Genomic DNA, 12,996 nt, shown 5'->3' on the forward strand with positions numbered 1-12,996 from the left:
GACAGAAACCAGTGTTATTCATCTATCACACAGTAGGTATTAATTGAATGCTTGTTGAACTGAACTGAATTCGTTATGAGAATTCACATGTAAAGTGCCTGGCACTTGCTAAGTGCTCAATAAATGTCATCTATTATTAATAGCATTATGTAAAACACTATACAAATGTGAGGAATTGTTAATATTATTCTAGCTTTGATCCCTGTTCAAATTTTAATGACTAGTGAAAAGATCATCTCCAAATGTCTATATTTATAGAAAACTAGCAATTCATAAATATTGAATTGTGCTTTTATCTACAAACGATACTTGGCAATTTTCTATAAATGCTGGGCTGAGAAGCTCAGGTTTGTAAAAGTGTAGGCATTCAATGATAATAAAAACTGTTTATTACACAATAAAAATATCTTCCTGGGCCTATTTTTTTATGTTTTATTTTTTTGCTTTGCTGCATTAAGTCAACTATACTGCTATTCCTGGATCTCCTTTTGACAATGGGATCTGGGTAAGAGGTAGGCCTTTGTTTTGAGTTTCTGAATTCAGCCCAGTGGATAAAAATATAGTACATCTCTCTGTTAATAGGTGTATGTGTAGATGTGTACTTCAAACCTTGCCAACAAAAGGACATCACTGTTGATCTGATAATGAGGGCCCTCAAAATAACATTGCACTTCTTTTATGAGGCTCTACGTTGGGATCTTACACAGCAACCATAATCACCATCCCTTTTTCCCAGTTGTTTAATGCTGGAGTCTTCTTTTTTATGCTTTTAAAATCTTAAGCCTTAATCATTTCATTTTGTTTTGTTTTGTTTCTTATGGATTATCATTTGGGGCCTGTCAGGGCTCTTGACAAGATTTTGAAATATTAATGAGTCCCTACATTTATATTATAATACCTGAGGATGAAGTTAGTGCTTTTATCCAATGTTGGCAGGCTCTCAGCATGGCCATTATCCAGTCATTGGGCTTCTCTAATGGTCTGAAAGAGCTTAAATGCTCAGAATTCAGTTTATTGTAGTTCATCAGGCTGATAAGACACGAGGTGCCAGAGAAAATCAGGTTGTTGATATGTCTCATCTCTCATCCTTTTGACTTTGCTGACCCCAGATTTTGGATGCAGAGCTACTCACATTCCTTCATAGTCCCCTTTCTGAAAGGCAGACTAAGATATTGTTTACTTATAAGATTTTATTGATCACCTTAATGTGCCACATACTATTCTAGATATTGGAGATACAGTATGTATATGACAGAAAAGATCTGTTCTCAAAGACAATTTTCTTTTTGGAATTTTATTAACTGATCTGTACATGCCATAATTGTTATGCTTCTTGCTACTAGTTTGTCCTGAAGATTCTTTCTGCCCTTTTGGTGTTTTCTGCTTAGGATTTTCTTCCATTTCTTGTATCAATTACCTGTATCAGAACCTGTCTTCCAATAGTCATTATTCTAAATGCTCTTAGGGCAACAAAATAATATATGACTGTTTGGCTCTCAGATTATTAGATTTTATTGGCCCAGAAGGGTCCATCATAATTTAGGATTCTAGGATTCTAGACAACAGTCTTACTCAAGACTGACAAACACATTATAGATCCCAGTATTAGACTATCTCCTTTAGTGTTTTCCTAATTTTGGTTTCCCCAATATCAAGGCAAACAAACAAAAGGAGAAGTTTCTGATCCATTTCTTATCTAGGGGATTCACTTCCTTTAATATCCCAAACAGGCCTTGGAAGAAGTCTTACTTCATGACAAATATTAAAAATTCTAAATTTCCTATGAAATATGTACCAGATTAGAAAAAGACACTTTCACCCCTTAAAGGTGAAATAAAACATTGTTTTTTTACTTCTGTTATAGGGGACCGTAACTGATGCTAAGTAAAGATGCCTTAAGGCCTTAGCATAGGTTTGGTAATCAAACTAGGTGTAGAAAGCAGATGAGCAAAAGAAGCAATTAAAAAGCCATTGTGCATGGGGATCCCTGGGTGGCTGAGGGTTCAGCGCCTTTCTTAGGCCCAGGGTGTGATCCTGGAGACCCAGGATCGAGTCCCATGTTGGGCTCCCTGCATAGAGCCTGCTTCTCTCACTGCCTGTGTCTCTGCTTCTCTCTCTCTCTCTCTCTCTCTCTCTCTGTGTGTCTCATGAATAAATAAAATCTTTAAAAAAAAAAAAGCCATTGTGCTTCTGACTACTCAAGATTATTCTGCCTTGAGGAGAAAAAGTCAGAATACCTAGCAGCAAAATGGAAAAGTTGGAATATTCAGAAGTTTTCTGCCTGTTTTAGTTCACTCTAATTTTGTTTTCATGTTAGACTTCTTAAGAAGTATTAGTTGTTAAGGCCCAAGTTTTTGCAACCACAATTCATTAATATTTTTAAATATTGTCCAAGGCTAAATAAAATTGCTTTGTGATAGGCAGTGCAGGGAACTGGCATTATAAGGCAGCCAAAATCCATATTCTTATTTAAACTAAGCCTAGAATATTTATGCAAGCAGTAAGTGGTGGCATTAACCAGACCTCAGGACTCCCTCCCATATTCTGTGCATGAGGAAGGTGGGAGATGGGGACACAGATATGCAGGAAGTTGTGTGCTGCTGTTTGCTGTTTGGTAGGTCTGAAGTAACTTTTCTAATTACTTGTCCATTATAGTAGATTGAGGATATTAGACTAAATCTCAGAAGTGGCTTCTATTTAATACAATTCTTTTGAGTATCTAACTTTATGCTAGGTCTTGGGGTGATAATATGAATCTGATAATATGAATAATCTGATCTGGATTTTTTAAATTTTATTTTCTACAAGTTGAAATGAAACACAAACAGAAATAAGTACAATATAAGGAACATTGTGCTAAAAGCCACTATGGAATTAATAAAGTGTGCTCTGAGATTAGAGAAGAGAAATAAAATTATATGATCAGGGCTGTGGAGAGTAAAGGAGAATCTTGCGGTGCACTTGGTATCTCAGCTAGATCTTGAGGAAATGAGACATGAACAAAATTAAGGAAATGGATTCTAGATGGAAGATATAACATGATGAGCTATGATATTTCCTTTATAAGCCCCTGTTTCCTTACTGTAAAATTCAAAATAGCTTTTTTACGGTTTTTAAGAAACACATGTGAAATGGATGACTTTAAAAGGCTCAAATAGCTTATTAATTCAGTAAATTCCCTAACCATTTCTTTCATTTTTCCCTGACTCACTCAAGACTGACTGGGTAAACATTATGCCTTCTCTTTCTCCCTCCTTTCCTGCCTTCCCTTCATCCTTACTTCCTTCTTCCCTCCCTCCTTCTCCCTGTCAATAAATCCTTACAAGTAGTTGTAGTAGACCAGGAAATATATGCAAGGTATCAGAACAACATAGTAGAGAGAGATGTGATTACTGTTCTTAAAGAGTTCATGGTCTTCTGGGCTAGATATTAAAAGTGTAACTATAGTAAAGTGTGATAACTGTGACAACAGGGAGAATTCAGCATGCTGTGGAAACTATTCAGCATTTAGGATTTAACCTGCTCCAAGGATAAGAGACCTTCCCTAGGTGTGTTACTTATGCTGAGAACTAAGATGAATATGTGAGATCATAGTAAGTAGAGATATGTGTGAAGTAATAAAATGTGTTTGAAGACTTAGAGATGAGAAAGAACTTTACATTTTTTGATGAGCAAAGGCCAATATGATTGGAACATGAAATTCTAAAGAGAAAGTGACTAGAGAGGTAGGTAGAAGTGAGATTGAGGAGAGCTTTGTAAGCCAAGGTAAAGAGCTGGATTTGTTGTCTGATTGCTGAGGCTAGGACTTCCAGTACTATGTTGAACAGCAGTGGTGAGAGTGGACATCCCTGTCTTGTTCCTGATCTTAGGGGAAAGGCTCCCAGTGCTTCCCCATTGAGAATAATATTTGCTGTGGGCTTTTCATAGATGGCTTTTAAGATGTCGAGGAATGTTCCCTCTATCCCTACACTCTGAAGAGTTTTGATCAGGAATGGATGCTGTATTTTGTCAAATGCTTTCTCTGCATCCAATGAGAGGATCATATGGTTCTTGGTTTTTCTGTTGCTGATATGATGAATCACATTGATTGTTTTACGGGTGTTGAACCAGCCTTGTGTCCCAGGGATAAATCCTACTTGGTCATGGTGAATAATTTTCTTAATGTACTGTTGGATCCTATTGGCCAGTATCTTGTTGAGAATTTTTGCATCCATGTTCATCAGGGATATTGGTCTGTAATTCTCCTTTTTAAAAGACATTAAAGGCATTCAAATTGGCAAAGAAGAAGTCAAACTCTCCCTCTTCGCCGATGACATGATACTCTACATAGAAAACCCAAAAGTCTCCACCCCAAGATTGCTAGAACTCATACAGCAATTCGGTAGCGTGGCAGGATACAAAATCAATGCCCAGAAGTCAGTGGCATTTCTATACACTAACAATGAGACTGAAGAAAGAGAAATTAAGGAGTCAATCCCATTTACAATTGCACCTAAAAGCATAAGATACCTAGGAATAAACCTAACCAAAGATGTAAAGGATCTATACCTTCAAAACTATAGAACTCTTCTGAAAGAAATTGAGGAAGACACAAAGAGATGGAAAAATATTCCATGCTCATGGATTGGCAGAAGTAATATTGTGAAAATGTCAATGTTACCCAGGGCAATATACACGTTTAATGCAATCCCTATCAAAATACCATGGACTTTCTTCAGAGAGTTAGAACAAATTATTTTAAGATTTGTGTGGAATCAGAAAAGACCCCGAATAGCCAGGGGAATTTTAAAAAAGAAAACCATATCTGGGGGCATCACAATGCCAGATTTCAGGTTGTACTACAAAGCTGTGGTCATCAAGACGGTGTGGTACTGGCACAAAAACAGACACATAGAACAGAATAGAGAACCCAGAAGTGGACCCTGAACTTTATGGGCAACTAATATTCGATAAAGGAGGAAAGACTATCCATTGGAAGAAAGACAGTCTCTTCAATAAATGGTGCTGGGAAAATTGGACATCCACATGCAGAAGAATGAAACTAGACCACTCTCTTGCACCATACACAAAGATAAACTCAAAATGGATGAAAGATCTAAATGTGAGACAAGATTCCATCAAAACCCTAGAGAAGAACACAGGCAACACCCTTTTTGAACTCGGCCATAGTAACTTCTTGCAAGATACATCCACGAAGGCAAAAGAAACAAAAGCAAAAATGAACTATTGGGACTTCATCAAGATAAGAAGCTTTTGCACAGCAAAGGATACAGTCAACAAAACTAAAAGACAATCTACAGAATGGGAGAAGATATTTGCAAATGACATATCAGATAAAGGGCTAGTTTCCAAGATCTATAAAGAACTTATTAAACTCAACACCAAAGAAACAAACAATCCAATCATGAAATGGGCAAAAGACATGAACAGAAATCTCACAGAGGAAGACATAGACATGGCCAACATGCATATGAGAAAATGCTCCGCATCACTCGCCATCAGGGAAATACAAATCAAAACCACAATGAGATACCACCTCACACCAGTGAGAATGGGGAAAATTAACAAGGCAGGAAACAACAAATGTTGGAGAGGATGCGGAGAAAAGGGAACCCTCATACACTGTTGGTGGGAATGTGAACTGGTGCAGCCACTCTGGAAAACTGTGTGGAGGTTCCTCAAACAGTTAAAAATATACCTGCCCTACGACCCAGCAATTGCACTGTTGGGGATTTACCCCAAAGATACAAATGCAATGAAACGACGGGACACCTGCACCCCGATGTTTCTAGCAGCAATGGCCACGATAGCCAAACTGTGGAAGGAGCCTCGGTGTCCAACGAAAGATGAATGGATAAAGAAGATGTGGTTTATGTATACAATGGAATATTACTCAGCTATTAGAAATGACAAATACCCACCATTTGCTTCGACGTGGATGGAACTGGAGGGTATTATGCTGAGTGAAGTAAGTCAGTCGGAGAAGGACAAACATTATATGTTCTCATTCATTTGGGGAATATAAATAATAGTGAAAGGGAATATAAAGGAAGGGAGAAGAAATGTGTGGGAAATATCAGAAAGGGAGACAGAACGTAAAGACTGTTAACTCTGGGAAACGAACTAGGGGTGGTAGAAGGGGAGGAGGGCGGGGGGTGGGAGTGAATGGGTGACGGGCACTGGGGGTCATTCTGTATGTTAGTAAATTGAACACCAATAAAAAATAAATTAAAAAAAAAGAGCTGGATTTGATTCTAAAGGCACTGTGAAGAAATCAAGCAGGACATGATCAGAATGGCAGTTTAGAAAGATCAGTCTTAATGCTTAATAGAAAATATCTTAGAAGGAGGACAGTTGTTTAGAGGTTTTTTTGCAATACCTTAGGCTACAGCTGATGATAAGTTAGATTGGTAACAGTAATGATGAAAACAAGTGGATAGATTCGAGGGTTAACAGAAGATTGAATCGATTTAACCTTTAATTGAGTAGATGTGGAGGGTAAAAGAGAGGTAGAAGTTCTAGATGACCCCAAGGTTGTCTGGCATACACAACAGAAGGGATGGTGGTGCCATTTACTGAAGACAAGGGTTATAATATAAGAGGAAAGAGTTTGGGCAGAGTTGGTTTTAAAGAGGAGATGATGAACTTGGCCTTGGAAACATACAGCTAGATGTGCCTGAGAGATATCCAAGTGGAGATGAGATGTCAAGTAGGCAGTGAGGTGTGACTGAAGAGAGGTATTTGGAGGTACGGATTCAAGAGTTATCACCAGAATAGTGAGGGCAGATGTAGTCTCTCAGGGAAGTTGTATGGATTGGAGAGAGAGGATTAGGACAGAGCTCTGAGAAATTCCTCAGTTTAAAAGTTGGGTAGATGATGAGAATCTCACAAAAGAGAATAAGAGGAATTGGCCAGAGTGTTACAAGAAAACCAAGATAGTATGGCATCATGTAACCAAGAAGAGAGGGCTTTTCTAAAAAAGAGAGAGTGACTAATACTGCCACCTGCTACTTGATAATTAAAGTATTAAAATGCTCAACACTTAAAGTGATGTAGAGGTCATCAGGGACTTTGTTGAGTGCCATTTTAGTGGCATGGCAGGAGTTCAAGCCAGGTATATAAGATAATGAGTGAGTTTGGGGATGAAGAAAATGTAAAGAAATGGAGACTATAAATATAGATGGTTCTTTCAAAAGTTTGGCTAAGATACAAGTATAACAAGTAAACAAGCAGTTATAATAAATACCCTTTTGAATTAAGTGTAGTGATAGTTATGTACAAATAGCAATGGCTCTATATTATTCTTAATGTAATGATGATTGATCTTCATTCAAAAGAAACTTACAAAAATAATATTTTGTTTGAAAACTTATAAATTCATGGATTAATATTTAAAAGTAAAAAGTCATACATTTAAAATTAAATCATATCCCTTGGCCCCCCATATACCTAATCTTCCTGCTTTATTTTTATGTATAGCACTTATTACCATCCAGCAAACTGTAATATATTATTTATTTTGTTACTTGTTTCTCTATCTATTAGAAAGTAAGCTGCAGGAATAGGGATTTTCATCATTTTTGTATTCATTTGTGTATCTTTAGCACCTTAAACTGTGCTTGGTATATAGAACATACTCAATAAATATTTATTAAATGAATGAATTAATTCATTATCATTGTGCTGAACCTAACAACTGTTTTTAATTTTACATATTCTTTTTTAGTTGTTTCCATGAGCACATTTTCACACACCAACAAATATAAATACCCACTTATATTCTGTTCTTTTCATTTAATGTTGTATCAAAGCAATTTCTCATGTTTTCTCCTAGCGTTCATTATACCATAGTTGAAGAATTGTTTACTGCTTTTATATATTTACTCCATCATCTCTCTATTGGTGAGCTTTTAATTTTTTAATATATTTTTTCAAAAGTAGATGATATTGGATAGATAGATAATTTGTCAAATTATTTTTTAGAATCAATTCCTATAAGAGATTACAGGATTAATCACTATAAGCTTCTGCTATGCATGCTCTTAAAATATATTGCACCAATTTAAAATGCTACTCTTGGTCAGTGTCTTAGTTTTACTGCAATATGGACAGCATTCAGAATTGTCATTGAAAAAAAAACCACTAGTTTAGGAGATGAAAGATGGTCCTTTTCTTTTTTTTTCCTTGTTCTCATTTGAGCTTGTGTCTTAAGAATATTGGCATTACTGTAGTGTCAAAACTGAGTTTCCAAAAAAAAAAAATAATAAATGCATTACAGACATTCTGGGAAAGGATGGAGTAGAACACTCTTCCCTATTTCTCCCACTAAGTAGAGCTAAAAACCACATACATTACTTATGGAACAAACATAGAAAACCTGAAAAGTGGAGAGAAGAGGGAAGATTGGCTGTTCCTTAAGACCTGAAAAAATGATTTAGTGGTGAGTTCCCTAGGTTTGATTTTTGCTTCATATATGCTAGAATGGATGCTTGAGAAACCAGAAACATAGAAATGCCAATGGGCACAGATTAAAAAATGTCTTCCCAAAGCCTATCCTTGTTAAACAAATGACAAAAAAAAAAAAAAGGCGGGGGGGAGGGGTTGGCCTAATAGGACAGAAAACTTTAAGACAGTAATTGTCCAATCTAGCCAAACACCATGGTAAAAAAAAAAAAAAAAACTGCCCGTTTCCACCCTCACCAAGGGAGGAGTGGTGAGTCTAGACTTCCATCTTTCCTCCAACCCTCTACCAGGTGGTCAGAGAAAAGTAGGGAACTGGGAATTTCATTCCTACTAGTCAGTAATGAATACTTTCTTCTTCTCCAAGATGTCAGACCACATGAGGAATCTGGACTTTTACTGCTTGAGGATGGGATCAGTAACAGAGGGCAGGGGGCAAAGAAAAGAATGAATGAACCTGAGGATAGAACAATAGAAGTTACTAGATCTAACAATAGAGAAAAAATAGACTAAAAAGAAGAATGAACAGAACTTCAGGGACCTGTGGAACCAAAAATCTAACATTCATGTGATTAGAATTCCAGAAGGAGAGGTGAAAAAATTGTTTGAAATGGCTAAAATCTTCTCAAATTTGGCAAAAGACATAAACCTAGAGATTCAAGAGAGTGAGTGAACCCAAAACAGGAAAAAATGAGGGAAATCCATGCCAAGAAACATTACACTCAAACTAAGGAAAGAAAGAATCTTGAAAGCAGTGAGAGAAAATAACACCTTACCTATAGAGGAAAATAAATTTGAACATAACAGATTTCACATCAGAAACTATAGAGACCAAATAAAAGTGACACACTGTTCTTCAATACTGAAAGAAAAGAACTGTAAACTCAGTATCCAATATCTAGCAAAAATATCTTTCAAGGATTAAGACATTTTGATGAAGGAAAAACTTTATCAAAAGGAAAAAGAGTATTTGTCAACAGAAGACCTCCCCTAAAAGAATGGGAAAAGGAAGTTCTTAAAACAGAAGAAAAATGATAAAGACTTTTGAAATGTCAAAAAGAAAGAAATAATATAAAGAGTAAAAATACAGGTAAATACAGTAAACTCTTTTATCTCTGCTTTCTAAATTATATGTGATGTTGGAATGCCAGGGTGGCTCAGCGGTTGAGCGTCTGCCTTCGGTTCAGAAAGTGATCCTGGAGTCCCAGGATCGAGTCCCACATCGAGCTCCCTGCATAGAGCCTGCTTCTCCCTCTGCCTGTGTCTATGCCTCTCTCTTCCTCTTTGTGTCGCTCATGAATAAATAAATAATCTTTAAAAAATTACATGTGATGTTGAAGCAATGATTACAACATTGATGCAGTTTTCAATATGTGGAGGAAATATTTAACATAAGCATATGTGGAAAGGTAAAAGGATTTAAAGAGAGGTAGTTTTTGTACTTATCTAAAAATGGTAAATGTCAACACCAATTGACTGTAATAAGTTATGTATATATAATATAGGATGGTAAGGGTGAGTGGAGTGGGTGTGATCATAAGGGATAGCATCTGAGAGATCATTGTGGTGATGATGTAGTTCTTATATCTTGATTGTGATAGTGATTACATGTAATAAAATGGCATAGAACTATGCACACATGGTATACTGATATAAATGTCCTGGTTTTGAAATTGTTATTCATTACTATAATTATGTAAGGTGCAACCTTTTTCTAAAAAGATTTTATTTATTTATTCATGAGAGACACACAGAGAGAGAAACAGAGACAGAGGCAGAGGGAGAAGCAGGCCCCATGCAGGGAGCCCGATGTGGGACTTGATCTCGAGACCACGGAATCATGCCCTGAGCCCAAAGGCAGACGCTCAACCGCTGAGCCACCCGGGCATCCCAAGATGCAACCTTCGCCAAAGCCTAGGTGAAGTGTACACAAGAACTCTCTGTAATATTTTCGAAAATCCATGAGAATCTATAATTATCTCAAAGCAAAAAGTTAAAGCCATATTACTTAACCCACTCCTCACAAAAAAGCCCCCAAAATATAAGAGCATTTTGAAGAATGTCAACAAGTGCAGAAGAATCTGAAGATTCCCAGAGACTGAATGAGGGTTGGGAGGAAAACATGGGGGGAGAGTCTTTTCAAATGTGTAACAAAAGGAAAAACTAAAAAAAAAAAAAAAAAAAAAAAAAAATCATATCCTAGAATGAATAATGTAACCTGAGGAAATGTGGAACTAGGTTTAGGGCAGTGGGGTGGGAGTAACATGGACCTAAGTCTGTATTCCATCTTTGGGTCTTCTAGTAGCTCATTTAACCTCTCTGTGCTACCATTTCTTCACACAGAGCACAGCAAGGTTGTTCACTCTAGATGATTTTCACCCTGTGCTGCCTGTAGAGTCCTTGCATAGGGCAAGGAGAAAACTCAGTAAAAATGCAGACCATTTTCTCTTATTTCCACCAGAGCAAATGTGCTTTTGTCTGTTTCACTTATCAGTTATCTGAATCAAATTTTATTTTAAAAAACAGGTAGACTGATATCCCTCACCACTCTGTATAAAATAGAGATTATTATCCACAGTCTTTCAGATGGGGAAATAGAAACTTCAAGAAGATATATGACTTGTCACAAATCATACAGCAAGTGAGTGCATAACAGAGCCTGGAGCCCACATGGGAATGACTTGTCTACCTATCACTTTCCTCATTGTGCCACATTGCCTTCAAATACAAGTTGAAAACTTTGAGCTTGATAACAATTTCTAACAATTTCTTTTAGTTTTATATAGTGTGTCCTACCGATAGAAACCATCCAGCAGTGGGAGGCTCTCTGCATGTGGTGAGTTCTGGACCTGCCTCAGTAGAAAGAGGATAGTCACCTGTCAGGGAGAAAGTGGGGAGGATTCCCGCACTGGGAGGGAGGGTGGACCATCCATATCACTGTCAGTGTTCCCAATCAAATGATAGGCCATACTGGTTAAGTATGATAGCTATTATAATTGTTTTAACATCAAAACTCAAATTGAAGGAAGCACAAAAAGGAAGAGAGAAGGAAACTATGCTACAATCCCAGTCATGGGATGGTGAGACAAATGAGAAAATAATTAAGAAGCAAAGAGAATTTGCTGGTTAATGGACCCAAAGGTGGTGATTTCTAAAATCCCTTCATATTCAGGCTATGGCCTAAAATATTATATGATTCCAGTCTTTTTGTATAGAGTTGAGTTCAATTTAATTCAAGATTAATGTACATCTTTCTGCCATAAATGCTTTCAGACTTTATACTAAGTGCTTTGATTCTCTTGAAACCTGGGAAGAGTATCTGTCACTTTCCCAATTTTACAGATGAGCATACCAAGGCTCAGGTTGTGGAAGTAACTTGCCCTAATAGTTTAGGAAAGATAGAACGTGGCAGAGCTGGTATTTGTTTTTTTTTTTTTTTAATATATATTTTTTATTTTTTATTTATTTATGATAGTCACAGAGAGAGAGAGAGAGAGAGAGAGAGGCAGAGACATAGGCAGAGGGAGAAGCAGGCTCCATGCACCGGGAGCCCGACGTGGGATTCGATCCCAGGTCTCCAGGATCGCGCCCTGGGCCAAAGGCAGGCGCCAAACCGCTGCGCCACCCAGGGATCCCAGAGCTGGTATTTGAATGTGGATTTGCTTATTTTAACCTTAATCGTTTTTCCTATTAGAGTATAGTAGTGATTAATAGCTTAAGCTTTGGACTGGAAAAATCTGAATTTAACCTGGCCCTGTTGTGTTTGTCATGAGGAGGATATGTGACTCACTCAAGATCATACAGCAAGCAAGGGCAGAGCAGAGCCTGGAGTCCACATGGGACTGACTGGCAAGCCTATTGCTTTCTTCTGTGCTGCCACACTGCCTCCCTTTACTTTTACCCCGGGTGAAGGGGCTGAAATCCAACAGCCTGGTGCTGGAATAAAGCATTGGCTTTGTGGTTAAATAGTCAAACCTAAATTCAAATCTTACCTCTTGCCTTTGGATGGTGCCAATAATAGCTACCATTAATCAACCTCAAATAATACACTCCCTATGCCTCAGAAAACATCTAGAAAAATGTTGCTACAGCCAATGTCAGAAAGTATTGCCTGTGCTCTCTTTTAGGATTTTTATGATTTCACATTGCAAATTTAGATATTTAATTTATGTTTAGTTTATTTTTGTGTATGGTTTGAGAAAGTGGTCTAACTTCATTCTTTTACATGTCACTGTCCAATTTTCCAAACACCATTTGTTGAAGAGACTTTCCCATTGCATATTCTTGCCTCCTTTGTCAAAGATTAATTGACCATGTAATTGTGGGTTTATTTTTTGGTTTTCTTTTCTGTTCCATTGATCTATGTGTCTTTATGCCAGTACCATACTGTTTTCATTACTACCACTTTGTAATATAACTTGAAATCTGGAATTGTAATATTACAATAGATATCTTTGTTTTTCTTTGTCAAAATTGCTGTGGCAATTTGAGGTCTTTTTCTGGTTCCATAGAAATTTTAGGTTTGTTCTGGTTCTG

General features: G+C 37.1%; 1 protein-coding gene across 11 annotated transcripts in view; it reads left to right on the top strand.

The window, feature by feature from the left end:
* Nucleotides 1-12,996, top strand: part of LOC144281984 (BEN domain-containing protein 5) — a 1,369,676-nt gene that overhangs the window by 688,588 nt on the left and 668,092 nt on the right. The window lies entirely within an intron of this gene.

The sequence above is a fragment of the Canis aureus genome, chromosome 13 (genome assembly GCF_053574225.1).
Source record: "Canis aureus isolate CA01 chromosome 13, VMU_Caureus_v.1.0, whole genome shotgun sequence".
Classification (NCBI taxonomy): domain Eukaryota; kingdom Metazoa; phylum Chordata; class Mammalia; order Carnivora; family Canidae; genus Canis; species Canis aureus.